Here is a 13,903-nt window from a genome sequence, read left to right as displayed (position 1 = left end):
GGTGATTGCATTACATAGATTTACAAGCTCTTTAAATATTTTCTTTTTCTTCAAACCATTCATGCTGTATTCTGACAAAACATTGTCTGTTGTCAGTCTAAATATGCAAAAATATATTTCACTAGCAGTGCTTAGAAATTTTATATCTTAGATATTTATTAGAAAAATTCAAAATAGGATAAATATTTATCCTATTTTGAACTTTTCGTATATAAATTTTTTTTTTACAAAAACAAAAGATAACGAAGATCTTTCTTCTGAAAAATATGTATTAGAATTAGCGTCAAAAAAAACTTATGCTGGTAACTTACGTGAGTAGAATATTTTTTATTGCATTAGCTGGATTTTTACCGCCAACTGATGATAAATGTTTTACCTAAAACAAATAGATAAATATGATAAACAATTTAAGAAAATTAAAAAAAAAAACTAAGACAATAATATAAACGAGTAAATAATTATATTCAAGCATACAAAAGTGCTGTATTGAATATCCCCGTCAGCAATTGTTTTTTCTAAAATAATAAGTTCGTCTGAACTTCTACACTGTTTAAAAATTTCTTCTGCATCATTAGAGAAATGTGCAGTTCTATCTATCAACAAGTTCTTTATTTCAGCAAGTTGAAACATTATTTTTCTCTGAAACTCTAAAAAGTAAAAAAACAATAATTTAAATAAAATTTTACTGATATTACAAACCAACAAAAGAAAACATGAATTGGAAACAAGCAACTTTACCTGCATCTGGTAAAGGATACATCCTTTTGCAACTACCTGCTAAATCTTTTACAGTTTCGGGCTGCAATGGTCTGCTTGAAGAAGAGGAACCCATAACATTCGGTATGATATTTAATTCTTTAAAAAACAATATAAAAAGTAAACTTAAAAAAAAACTAGGGACATCAGGTCCCCAAAAGCTACACTTTCCTTGATAGTACACAAAAGCATTTAGTACTAACCAGCAGTATGACTTAGTTTTCTTTTTAATGAGTTTATCGAAGGAATTGGTAGATCGACTATTTCATGCACTAATATATATATATATATATATATATATATATATATATATATATATATATATATATAAATATGAATTTTTATCTTTTTACTACTACTAAAAAAAAAAAAAAAAAAGTTGAATTTTGGAAATTTTTAACCAATTGGGAATTCTGCGTTATGTGTGTATGTGTATATATATATCTATATATCTATATATCTATATATATCTATATATCTATATATATCTATATATCTATATATATATCTATATATCTATATATCTATATATCTATATATCTTTATATCTTTATATCTATATATATATATATATATATATATATATATATATATATATATATATATATATATATATATACATACATATATATGCATACATACATACATACATACATACATACATACATACATATATATATATATGTATATATATATATATATGTATATATGTATATATATATATATGTATATATATATAAGAGCAGTTTACGTCTACACGAAATGTGAAAGTTTGCTATATTAGGTCTACATATAACTAAGGGCGACATATTTCGTGTAGACCTTAATTCAAGCATAATTTTTCTGACTAATTTTTTTTAGCTGATACTTTTTTCACAATCTGCGTGGTTTTCTTTGATCATTTATAGAGTTTCCATTTAATATTTTTGTTTTTTATTTAAAATTTCGCTAAAAACCAGCGTTTTATTATTAAGCATGTATATCGTACAAATCCTTAAAAGTGAAGATTAGGCCTACACGAATATTTATAACAATTATTTATGTTATTTAAGTCTATATCAAAAAAGTAAAAACTGTTTAATAAAGACTTTTAGAATACTTATTTAAAAAATATTTTGTTTTGTCTTGAAAACGAGTGTGTATCGAAATAAACAAGATATACATTTTCTTACGCCAAAAAAAATTCAATTTGGCACGGAATCAAAGTTACGTCATTTCATAATTTAAAAGTAGGGATTGCAATCCCGCACACTTTTCAATCCCGCGGGATCCGCGCGGATTTTTTTAATTTTTGTGCGGATCCCGCGTGATCCCGCGCGGGATTTGTAGGTTTCTTATGCACATTATAAAAGGCAAAATGACAATTGTATTTTTCTTTCAAGTATTTTAGAAAAAATATACTCAACTTATTAGATTGATAAGATAAGGTAAATAAAGCCAAAAAACGCAATTCATTTGTAAATCAATATAATTCTTAACATTTAATGAACAAAAAGATAAGCCAAAGTACATAGAACATCTTTTAGCTTTACGTAGAACTATTAGCTTTATTTGTTTTTTTAAATATCAAATTGAGAAAATGATTGTAAGAAATGGGCTCTTAAGAAACAGACCCTACTTAAAGTATCATCACTTAATCTACTCCTCAAAGGACTGCATATGTAACCAGCAGCTGAAAAAGCTTGCTCGGCCTCTACGCTTATTGGTGGTATGGTCATCAAGTAACTATGCGCTATATCTAGAAACGTGCCTCTTACTCCATTACTTTTATAGGCAGACATTTCCGGCTTCAATAATTTATCAAAGTCTAAAGAATCTAAATTTGGTCTCTCCTTTACATTTTCTGTCCAGCTGTTCTTGTCTTTCTGTGCTTGATTTTCCAATTCTTTTTTCAGCGATAGAATTGTAGGAATAAGTATTTGGGAATTGTTAATAAAATCTACAGCTTCTTTTTCTTCGAGTTCATTTTCTTCGTCGGATTTTTTAAGTAAACTAGTAGTCCATTTAAATTCTTATTACGAAGTTGTGTAAACCTCTCACGAAGTGCCGCGGCTAAATCTTTGCTCAAAAGTGATGATTGCTTTCGCAATTTATTTAGCATAAATTGAAAAGTTGTTTCCACCGTGACAAGGTTCGATTCTCTTCTGCATTAAAGTTCGAGACCAAGTTTTAGTGGTGCCAGGCAAATAATTAAGTCATTGATTTGGGACCACTCTTCTTGGGTGAAACGAATCTCTGACCCAACATTAATTAAGGCTTTTTCAATACACACTTTTAGTCTATGAAATCTTTCTAACATATCGAACATAACTGTCCCACCTAGTGTTACAATCAAGAATCAACTGAAGCTTTTTCCCGTGTTCTTGTAGGATATCTTTCTGTAAATATTTCCTTTTTGACAGGAGAGTTTTTAAATATTTTTACAACCTTTCTCACTTTTTTCATGAGATCTTTGTAATTGCTAACCAATTCAGCTGATGCTCGGTCTAAAATCATCCTCAGTTTTACCACATTCATCTTCTTCTTCACAATTTTCATACGTAGTAAACGATTCTTCGACTTCTTCGCTGTTTTTCTTGTATAAGATATCAATAACTTCAAGTTGTATTCCATGAGCATAACATAGCTGTTGATAGCAAGACATCATTTTACCGACTTTTACCATCACACTTGCTCTATCAGTGGTCATGGCAATAATGTCTTCTTGGAGGTCAATATCGAAGCTATTTAGCCTTTCTGAAACTAACTTGACGCAATATTCTGCATTACACGATCCATGGATTCGAATCAATCCAAGATTAAAGTGTTTCGCCTCTATATGTACATTTAAGTTTAAGTATCTCTGACTATTTTGTGATGCCCATTCGTCAAACGTTATCTAAAACTTTTGATTTTGCTTTTTTAGTGATGTGAGTTTTTGCATTATATCGGTTTTTACAGAATCTGAGAATTTAACTACCATCAATCTTATAGTATTAGGTGAAGTAGGGAGCCGGAAACCACTCTTTGAAAATAAGTACCGTAAATCTGAAGATGTGCAAAAACTATTAAATGTAAAGCCATCTTTTGCAACCATGCGCGATACCATTTTTTTCCATAGAAATTTCCTTTACGAAAAACGTGTCAATTGTTCTGACTTTTTTCGATGGAATTACTTCTTCGTCTTCGCAGTCGATGTATATTTTAGGCTCTAGTTCAACTGATTCATGCTGTTTTGAAGTTGAAGCTCCGTCTTGTTGTAAAACGTTTGATTTTAAATCGGTGCCACGTTTAGTTTTTAAATGGATTAATAACCCTTTAGTTGATCTTTGATTAATTTTTAAAATAGCCGAACATAACATGCACTTCGCATTTTCTTCATTATCACTTTTTTTAAAATAACTCCATATAGTTTTAATTTGCGACATGCTTAGTACTTTTGTTTTAAAATCTTGATGTAAATAATTTTTAAAGACTTTTTAAAAAGTAGTTTTTAAAAGTATATTTTTTACAATTATACACGCACGTTTTCAATTTCACGTTTTCAACATACTCATTAACAAAAATTTGAACATACTCATTAGCGAAAATTTCAACATAATCATTAATTAAACAAAAAAAAATTTGAACGAGTTCGACTAATGTTTTGCTAAATAATTGCTTATTTTTGAATGATTTTTTTATATTTATAGCTAAGAAAAATATTTTAATAGCTGAAGATAAATTTTTAAATTGATTTGTTTCACAAATACAATAAACACTTTTAATTTGATATCTTTTTTGTCTTTTTTGTTTAAAAGAATTGACCTTTTTTGTTTAAAAGCAATTGTTTCAAAATCCCGCAAATCCCGCGGATCCCGCAGTAGTTTTTGCGGGATCTTGCATGCGCTAAATTAATGCGGGATCCCGCGGGATTGCGGGATCCCGCAATGCGGGATTGCAATCCCTATTTAAAAGTAATGCGTAGATTTTTAAGTAATGAAAATCTTTTTTAAATTAGTTTTTTTAAACAATATTATGCTATATCAATGTAAACAATATTAGTTATACCAATTCAATAACTATCAAGGTTTCTATATAAATCTATCCACATCATCATAGTTTCTTTACATTTTTACCGCGCTTAACAAGAAATGATGCTTGCAATGGACACTTCCTTGTATACTTAAAAACTGTGTTTAACTTAACACCAACCTGTTATTTCTCAACAAAATAATGCAATAACTTCATCCAATGCTACATATTTGTTCTATTGTACTTCAATAAGAATATAATGCTGCGATATCGATATTATTTTGCAATGATGTCGCCTTAAACTGCATATAATTTCGAATACTTCAAATTTGAGATTAGGCTACTAATATACATTCGATTAGATAGTCGAAATTTTTGATGAATGAAAAGTAATATATATAAATAAAACATGATGAATAATAGATAAATTACAATAGGAATAAATAATAAATATAGAATAAATATATTGAATATACTATGTAAAAATATATGCACAATATGCAAAATGGTAAGAAGTATAAATTTATAAAATACGATATATGTATGCAAATCATAATGAATACATGATGTATATCATCAATACAAATCAAATAAATATATATATTACGAATATAAAACAATTAAAAAAAAAATGTTAAAAATTGGAGATTAGGTCTACACGGAACTAACAATATTTTACAGCGTGTCGCCTTAAACTGCATATATACTTTCGAGTATCTAATATTGCAGATTAGGTCTACACGAAATCATTTGAACAACTTACATACTTTCAAGTAATTATTTGAAAGAAATAAAAGAAAAAGTATAAATAAAATACAATAAACAATAAATAAAGTATAATAAATAAAGTATAATGAATACATATAACAAATGATAAATATAGTAAATGATAAAAAAATATGATGAAAACTCAAAGAAAAATAATATAATATAGAAATATATAATAAATATGCCATATAAAAACAAATTATTTTGTGAATTAAATTAGATGCAAATAATTATACTATATGCTATATATTATAGACACAAATCAAATAAAAATGTATATTACGAACATAAAACAATTTAAAAAAAAAAGTTTAAAATTGAAGATTAGGTCTACACGGAACTAACAAGTTATTTACAGCTTGTCGCCTTAAACTGCATACATACTTTCGAGTACTTAAAAATGGAGATAAGGTCTACACGAATTTTATACATTTTACAGCGTGTCGCCTTAAACTGCATATATACTTTCGAGTATCTAATATTGCAGATTAGGTCTACACGAAATCAATTGAACAACTTATATATTTTCAAGTAATTATTCGAAAGAAATAAAAGATAAAGTATAAATAAAATACAATAAACAATATATAAAGTTAGGGTGGCCTTCGATTTTTTTCAAAAAAAAACGGGAAAATTGGCAAAAAATACGGGATTTTTGCTAAAAATACGGGACATTAGCTAAAAAAATTTTATTGTAAATATATTGAAGCAAAAAGTAGTTTTTAATTTGTTTTTCAAAATATTTTAAATTTTGTAGTTATTTTTAAAAAGTTCCTCAACATTTTCAGATATAATTTATTTCTTAATGAATGACAAAAGTGCGTTTAAGTAAAAAAAATTGAGAATGCAATCTCAAGTACAACGTTATTGTGCTGCAAAAAAAATTTTTTTTTGTCTAATTTAAAATTTAATTTAATGGCTGAGAAATTCAATAATAACTGTGAGATATTTTTTCAAATAAATTAAGTTTTAAAAATAAATTTACTTTTACTTTATATATTTTTCTTTTGAAATAACATTATTAAGGAAGGAAACATTTCCCTTAATTAGATTATGAAAATGTAAGCATTTTAATTTAGATTTGTAATTAATTGTTGTCAATGAATCAACTGTCTAATATCAAGTCGATTTTTACATTTGCTACTTTGATACAACATCAAAACTGTTCCTTGACTAATTTATTTGATGAAAACATTATTTTAGTGAGACAAAAGAAGTTTAATTTATAAAACAATATTTTGATTTAATAAAATGACAAATTTAGTTTTTCAAATAGAAATGTTTGACAACATCATTATTTGCAAATTGATTTTAAAAAAAAACGTTAAAATTTTCATTAAAAATTCAAAAGTGAAATTTGTACTAATTAATTTAAAAATACGGGACAAATGTGGTCAAATAAAGGACACGGGACATTTTGTAAAAATACGAGACTGTCCTGGCTAAATACTGTGAGGAAGCTAATTCTAAGTAAAACAAGATGTCGTTAATAAAAATAAAACCACCTAAAGCCATTAATTAATAATTTACACAATAACGAATAAAAAATGAAAAGACGCCAACGCCCGAAGCATTGGAACCAATACAAAAAGGGAGATACAAAACAGAAGAATGAGTTGGAGTAGGAATCAGAGAAGAATTAGTTGGGTTTAGTCGGTAAATGAGAGTCAGTCAGTGGTCAGTCAGGAGTTAGTTAAGAGATACGTAAGGAGGGGATACAAGACTCAACTTCAAGAATTACGAAGAGAAGAGTTGGTACAAAGTTTTAGGTTCTTCGGAATATAAGTAGACCGGAGGTTTGATTTTATAAAAGGAGTTTAGAAGAATAAGTATTTATATAATTTTCAAGTGTAGAGATTTCAATAACGATTACGGTATATTAAAGAAAAAGGACTGTTATTATTAGAGTTAAAATAAAAGTTTGCACGTAAAGAAAAGTACGCGTGTTAACAAGAATAAGTCAGAGTGCTACACAGAACCAAGAGGCTTCCCCATATCCCCACACATTTTTAACCCGAACCTCCTAACCTATGCGAAATACCAAAACCCCATCCCCATTCCCTAAAATATACCCATAAGTAAATTATAAAAAGCCCCACCTCACAATACTCGCAGATGGCCACCCTAAATAATGTATAATAAATAAAGTATAATAAATACAAATATAATAAATGATAAATAAATATAAGGAAAACTCAATGAAAAATCTAATATAGAAATATATAATAAATATACTATATATATAAACAAGCATATTTTATGGATTAAATTAGATGTAAGTAAATATACCATATATTATACATTATAATTACTAATGAAATAAAGATATACAATCCGAATATAATACAATAAAAAAAATGTTTAAAATTGGAGATTAGATCTACACGGAACTAACAATATTTTACAGCTTGTCGCCTTAAACTGCATATATATACTTTCGAGTACTTAAAAATATAAGGTCTACACGAATTTTGTAAATTTTTACACGGTGTTGTCTTCAAAAGCATATACACTTTTGAGCAATTGAAATTGGAGATTAACGTCACACAATATAAATAAAATTTTAAAGCGACTCGTCCTTAAATTGCATATATATTTTGAGCGTTTCAAGTTGCAGATAAGGGCTACACGAAATGAGTTTGTAATATCCTACAGCGATATTCGAAATAATTTCTTAGCTGACTTTAAATAAGAAATGATAAAATCAATCTAAATTTAAAGAATCACGCATATTAACAAACGAAACAAAACCACATGAAAAACTCATCGAAAACAAAGACATTTTTATATGCTAGGTTTTATGTGGAAAACTGAATCAGAGCTAAGGCTAATCTCATTAGATAAATGGTGGATCCGAAATGTATTCATACTCAGTATTAGAAATATGCTCACAATTTAAATTTTTGAAAATTTTTTACTATTAATTATATTTATAATGATGATGGGATTTATTTAACTGTTCTATTTTTTAATGGTGTTCTAAAAATTTTCAAACTGCGAAACATTTTATAAAATTCCACTCTAAAGTAGCTAGCTACTTAAAAAAATAATAAAAAAAATATCGTTGTTATTGTAAAGGAAGGAAACTTAATCATAATGAGATTTCGAAAAAAAAACTTCGAATGAACTAAGAATGAAATTACCTTTTGAAGTTTTATTGAAACACTTTTGTAATCATTTGTTCCGATAAGATATTTATGTTCTAATTTTCATTATTAATCTGTATTTTTTTAGAAGAGTATAGTTTATTTTTTTAGTAGTAATCTGCGCACTGATGTACAATGATGCAATTACAGAAGATACTGAATTTCAGTAATGCAATTACAGATGACAAAGAAAAGGCAATTTCGTTAATTTATTATTATATACAAAATATAGTGTAATTTCGGTGAACTATATAGAGAATGTCAAGTTATAAATGGCGTCTTTTTTTATAAATAATATCCGTTTGTAAATATTATTTAATTTAAATTAGTACAAATACGTGCAGAAAGTGTTTTTAGACTCCAAATGTAGAAAGTCTATAACGAAACAAAATCACGACAAATTTCAAACGAAAACTTTTCTTATAAATCAAGTTAAAAAATCTATAATTTCCAATAAGAAAGGACAATTTATAATTTTCAAAAACAAGTGACGGGAATTACACTAAAATATTCTTTAATGCGAAAAAATAATTTTAAACTTAATCATGAAGATGTTATCAAACCTGTTTCAGAAATTTGCAATACTTAAGGCGCAACTGTTGCACTTAGTATTCAATACATAAATGTTACTAAATATAATTATACCTCGGTAAAAAATATTCTAGAGAAAGAAAGAGTTTTAGACAATTTAGTGAAACATGGAAAACTTATTTTCAGAAACTATTTCATAAGGGATAGTATTTCAGTTTTTTAGTTGAATACATTTTGAATAGATTTGAATTATAATGTAGTAGCAGCTGCATTATAAAAAAAATCTATTCTAATAAAGAAAAAACAATAAAGCTATCATTTTATTTTTATCAAGAAAAATTTAAAAAGTAAAGCAGAATGTCAAGCTTGAAATTATGCTGTGGATAAAAATGTAATATCAAATGTGAAAACAAGGCGTTCAGTTGAACATAACAACTTTAACCCTCTCTCTCTCTCTCTCTCTCTCTCTCTCTCTCTCTCTCTCTCTCTCTCTCTCTCTCTCTCTCTCTCTCTCTCTCTCTCTCTCTCTCATGAGTTCTTAAATAGATTTAGATAAATTGCGCGTTCAAATGAACAAACCCAAAAACGTAGCATTTTTATGATGAGTTTTTTATATTTAAGTTTTACTTTTCACAATAAAAAAAAACTAAGTTTTATTTTGTTTAAAGCCGTAATAGTTTAAATGAATACTTTTATACATTTAGCTATGCTAAATTTTTATCAATATTCCATCAGAATTGATTAGAGCGGCTTCCACACATAGAGATTTCCAGGTTTATTAAATTTTTATTTTTACGGGAAGCTAATTTCCTCTTACAGTAGTTTTTACTTATGTATAGAAAAAGCTAACTATCAATTCCAGGATTTTATTTGCTTCTGTATAAGCAACTATGCTTTTTCGTGTCGCGCTTCAACTTCTATGAGTATTATTATTTAATTAATGTTTTCATTCTCTCCCTACCTGCCCCCGTGTTTTAAGACAATCAAAAAAATGAGAGTGTAAATGATAAGCTGAATGGCGAAACATAGAGTTCACACGAAAATAGAGTTCACGCGAAATATAGAGTTCACACGAAAAATAATAATTATGAATATATGGAAAATCACGTAGTTATTAAACATCTCCGTAATAGAGAAGTTTAAAATCCATAGTTACAATGTCAAGTTCAAGGTAAAAAGAATTGGGAAACAGCTACCTGGAATATGTTACTTATGAATGCTAACATGGGCGCCAGCAGGATTTTTTACAAGGGGGGGGGGGGGGGGCAAAACAAAATTTAACAGTGATATTTCAAAAACTACATAAATGTATCAATTTATCAAGTCATTTTATAAGACCAGTGACAACAAAAAATTAAAGAAAATATAAAAATAAAAACACAAGAATTAAATCATTGTTATTCAGTAAATAGAAATTGTAGTCGTCTGCGTTCACTTCCAAACTTATTTACAATTTGTTCCATAAATTCAGATTTTCTGGAGCGTATTTTTTCACAATGCACGCTCATCATGCAAAGGCCAGACAAACGCTCAGATTGCTAATAAAGCTAAATTATACCTAATAATGCTAAATTTTATAATAATATAATGATTAGTTAAAAAACATTAAATGATTTATTACATACAAATTAGACATTCCAAAAAACAAAACAAAAATTAAAATACGCAGGTTAATGCAAGTTAATCAAATTAAATATATATAATTATAATAATCAACATTTAGCAAGCAAAAAACACAAGGTAATAGTATTATTAAAATGAATATAGCACAATAAATTGGAAAAAATAAATAAATAGAAATACAATACAAACAAGAAACATTTTGCCAACAAACAAAAAAACAACAGCATAAAAAAGTAAATGAAACTGACACATTGACATCTTTCTTCGTTAGTTCGAAGTTTATTTGTTTGTGTAAGAACTTTGTTATTGTAATTCGATTTCTTTTTATTATTATTATTATTTCCTATATTTTCCTTTATTTTTCTTCCTCTCTTTTTTTTGTTTTCTATACTTCTCCTTTATCTATTGTTTTTTCTATTTATTCCTTTTTTATTTTTCTATGATCTTTTTCTATCATATATTTTTTTAAACTTTCATTCAAATATCTTTTTTTTAAAACATAAAATATGCCTTTATAAAAAAGCTTCCGCCATCGTGGAAGTCATTGCATTTGATAGTAATATTTGATTTTAAACGGTAGTAGTTTACATTAAAATGTGTAAACTATAAATGAGTTAAATTGATGAGATATCGAAATAAAATCTTCTAACAGTTAAAAGAAATTTTATGAATATTAAGTTTGTTATTTTGTTTTTTCAGGAGGGGGCAACTGCCCCCTCTTGCCCTTGCCTGCCGGCGCCCATGAATGCTAACTTCAATATATTCTATTATCTTTCGAAAAGACATTAAGAGAAAAAAATAACGGTATCTGTAATATACTCCCTAAAATGGACTCAAAATCATGCTAAGCTTCAAAAAAAGAAGGAAAAAAATTTAATTTAATGTTTCCATATTTCTTATAGCTAAAAAATTTAAGTTTTCCAGAGTTTACAATACACTTAACAAAACTCTTAGATAAATTAAATCACTAAAACGTCATTAACAAATTAATGTTGTTTTGTTATGAGTAGTGTGTTTTGTCATGAGTATTATGCTATGTTATAACGCTGATAATTAATGTAATAATAATAATAATAATAATAATAATAATAATAATAATAATAATAATAATAATAATAATAATAATAATAATAATAATAATAATAATAATAATAATAATAATAATAATAATAATAATAACAATAATAATAATAATAATAATAACAATAATAATAATAATAATAATAATAATAATAACAATAATAACAATAATAATAATAATAACAATAATAATAATAATAATAATAATAATGATAATAATAATAATAATAATAATAATAATAATAATAATAATAATAATAATAATAATAATAATAATAATAATAATAATAATAATAATAATAATAATAGTAATAATAACAATTATAGTAACAATAATAACAAAAATAATAGTAATAATAGTAATGATAAAAGAAATAATAATAATAATAACAATAATAATAATAATAATAATAACAATAATAATAACAATAATAACAATAATAATAGTAATAATAGTAATGATAATAATAATAATAATAATAATAATAATAATAATAATAATAATAATAATAATAATAATAATAATAATAATAATAATAATAATAAGAAGAAGAAGAAGAAGAAGAAGAAGAAGAAGAAGAAGAAGAAGAAGAAGAAGAAGAAGAAGAATAAGAATGATAATAAAAATAATAATAATTACAATAATAATAATAATAATAATAATAATAATAATAATAATAATAATAATAATAATAATAATAAAAACAATAAAAATAATAATAACAAAATAATATTATGTTATGTTAATAATAATAATAATAATGTTAATAATATAATGTTAACATGTTACCAGATAAAGTAATTAGTTCTCCAACTGTCAACAGTTTTAAAGCGAACCTCGATAAGCTTTAATGTTACTACAGCTCGCAGCTTTCCTTAGAGAAAGTTGCAATATGAGCTTCACAAAAACTAACTGTAATCTGATAATCTATAATTTGTATTTTGTCAATTATTATTATTTTTGTTGTAACAAATATATACTACTACTACTACTACTACTAATAATAATAATAATAATAATAGTAATAATAATAATAATAATAATAATAATAATAATAATAATAATAATAATAATAATAATAATAATAATAATAATAATAATAATAATAATAATAATAATAATAATAATAATAATAATAATAATAATAATAATAATAATAATAATAATAATAATAATAATAATAATAATGATAATAATAATAATAGTAATAATAATAATAATAATAATAATAATAATAATAATAATAATAATAATAATAAGAATAAGAATAATAATAATAATAATAATAATAATAATAATATTAATAATAATAAAAATAATAATAATAACAAAATAATATTAATAAATTTTAGAAACAGTAAAACTAACAATAGGAACAACTTAAACAAAAATAGGTACAACAATACTAATAAGGTGCTTGTGTCAACTTTTTTAGCGCTGTCATAAAAAAAACATCTAAGTCGAGTTAACATAACTTTTTTAAAACTAAAAATATAAAATGGAAAACATCCCAAGAACTTTTATATTCCTAATTCATATTAAAAAATTAAATTACAAATAAATTTAATTACTAAAATGAAACATTTTACAGCTTTTATAATGAACTAAAAACCTTTGCAAAAATAGTTTGTTCTCAGTGTTCGTGTACTCAACGTGAATTTGAATTTGCTAATTTGCCAAACTTAAAACAGTGAATGTAACCTTCAGTATTTTCCATAGGTCACATTTTTATGATAAATGAGTTTTTTATATTTAAGTTTTACTTTTCACAACAAAAAACTTAAGTTTTGTTTTGTTTGTAGCCGTAATAGTTTAAGTGAATGCTTTTATACATTTAACTATGCTAAATTTTTATTAATATTCTATCAGAATTGATTACAGCGGCTTCCGCACATAGAGATTTCCAGATTTATTAAATTTTTATTTTTACGGGAAGCTAATTTCCTCTTACGGATTTTTTAAATTTATGTATAGAAAAAGCTAACTATCAATTCCAGGATTTTAT

General features: G+C 25.3%; 1 pseudogene across 1 annotated transcript in view; it reads right to left on the bottom strand.

The window, feature by feature from the left end:
- LOC145187058 (uncharacterized) overlaps positions 1-13,903 on the bottom strand; it is a 33,728-nt pseudogene continuing 19,825 nt past the window's right edge. Inside the window, exons 5-9 of the transcript XR_016450320.1 lie at positions 960-1,028; positions 739-855; positions 475-647; positions 312-376; positions 1-97 (exon numbers count right to left, since the gene is read on the bottom strand). The product of XR_016450320.1 is annotated as an uncharacterized LOC145187058 (transcript). The remainder of the gene's footprint in view (positions 98-311; positions 377-474; positions 648-738; positions 856-959; positions 1,029-13,903) is intronic.

Source organism: Hydra viridissima, unplaced genomic scaffold, assembly GCF_058129835.1.
Source record: "Hydra viridissima isolate aposymbiotic clone 2 unplaced genomic scaffold, HvirCarnegie_v1 scaffold_2, whole genome shotgun sequence".
NCBI lineage: Eukaryota > Metazoa > Cnidaria > Hydrozoa > Anthoathecata > Hydridae > Hydra > Hydra viridissima.
Note: the sequence above shows the minus strand (reverse complement) of the source record. Positions and strands in the feature narration are given on the sequence as shown.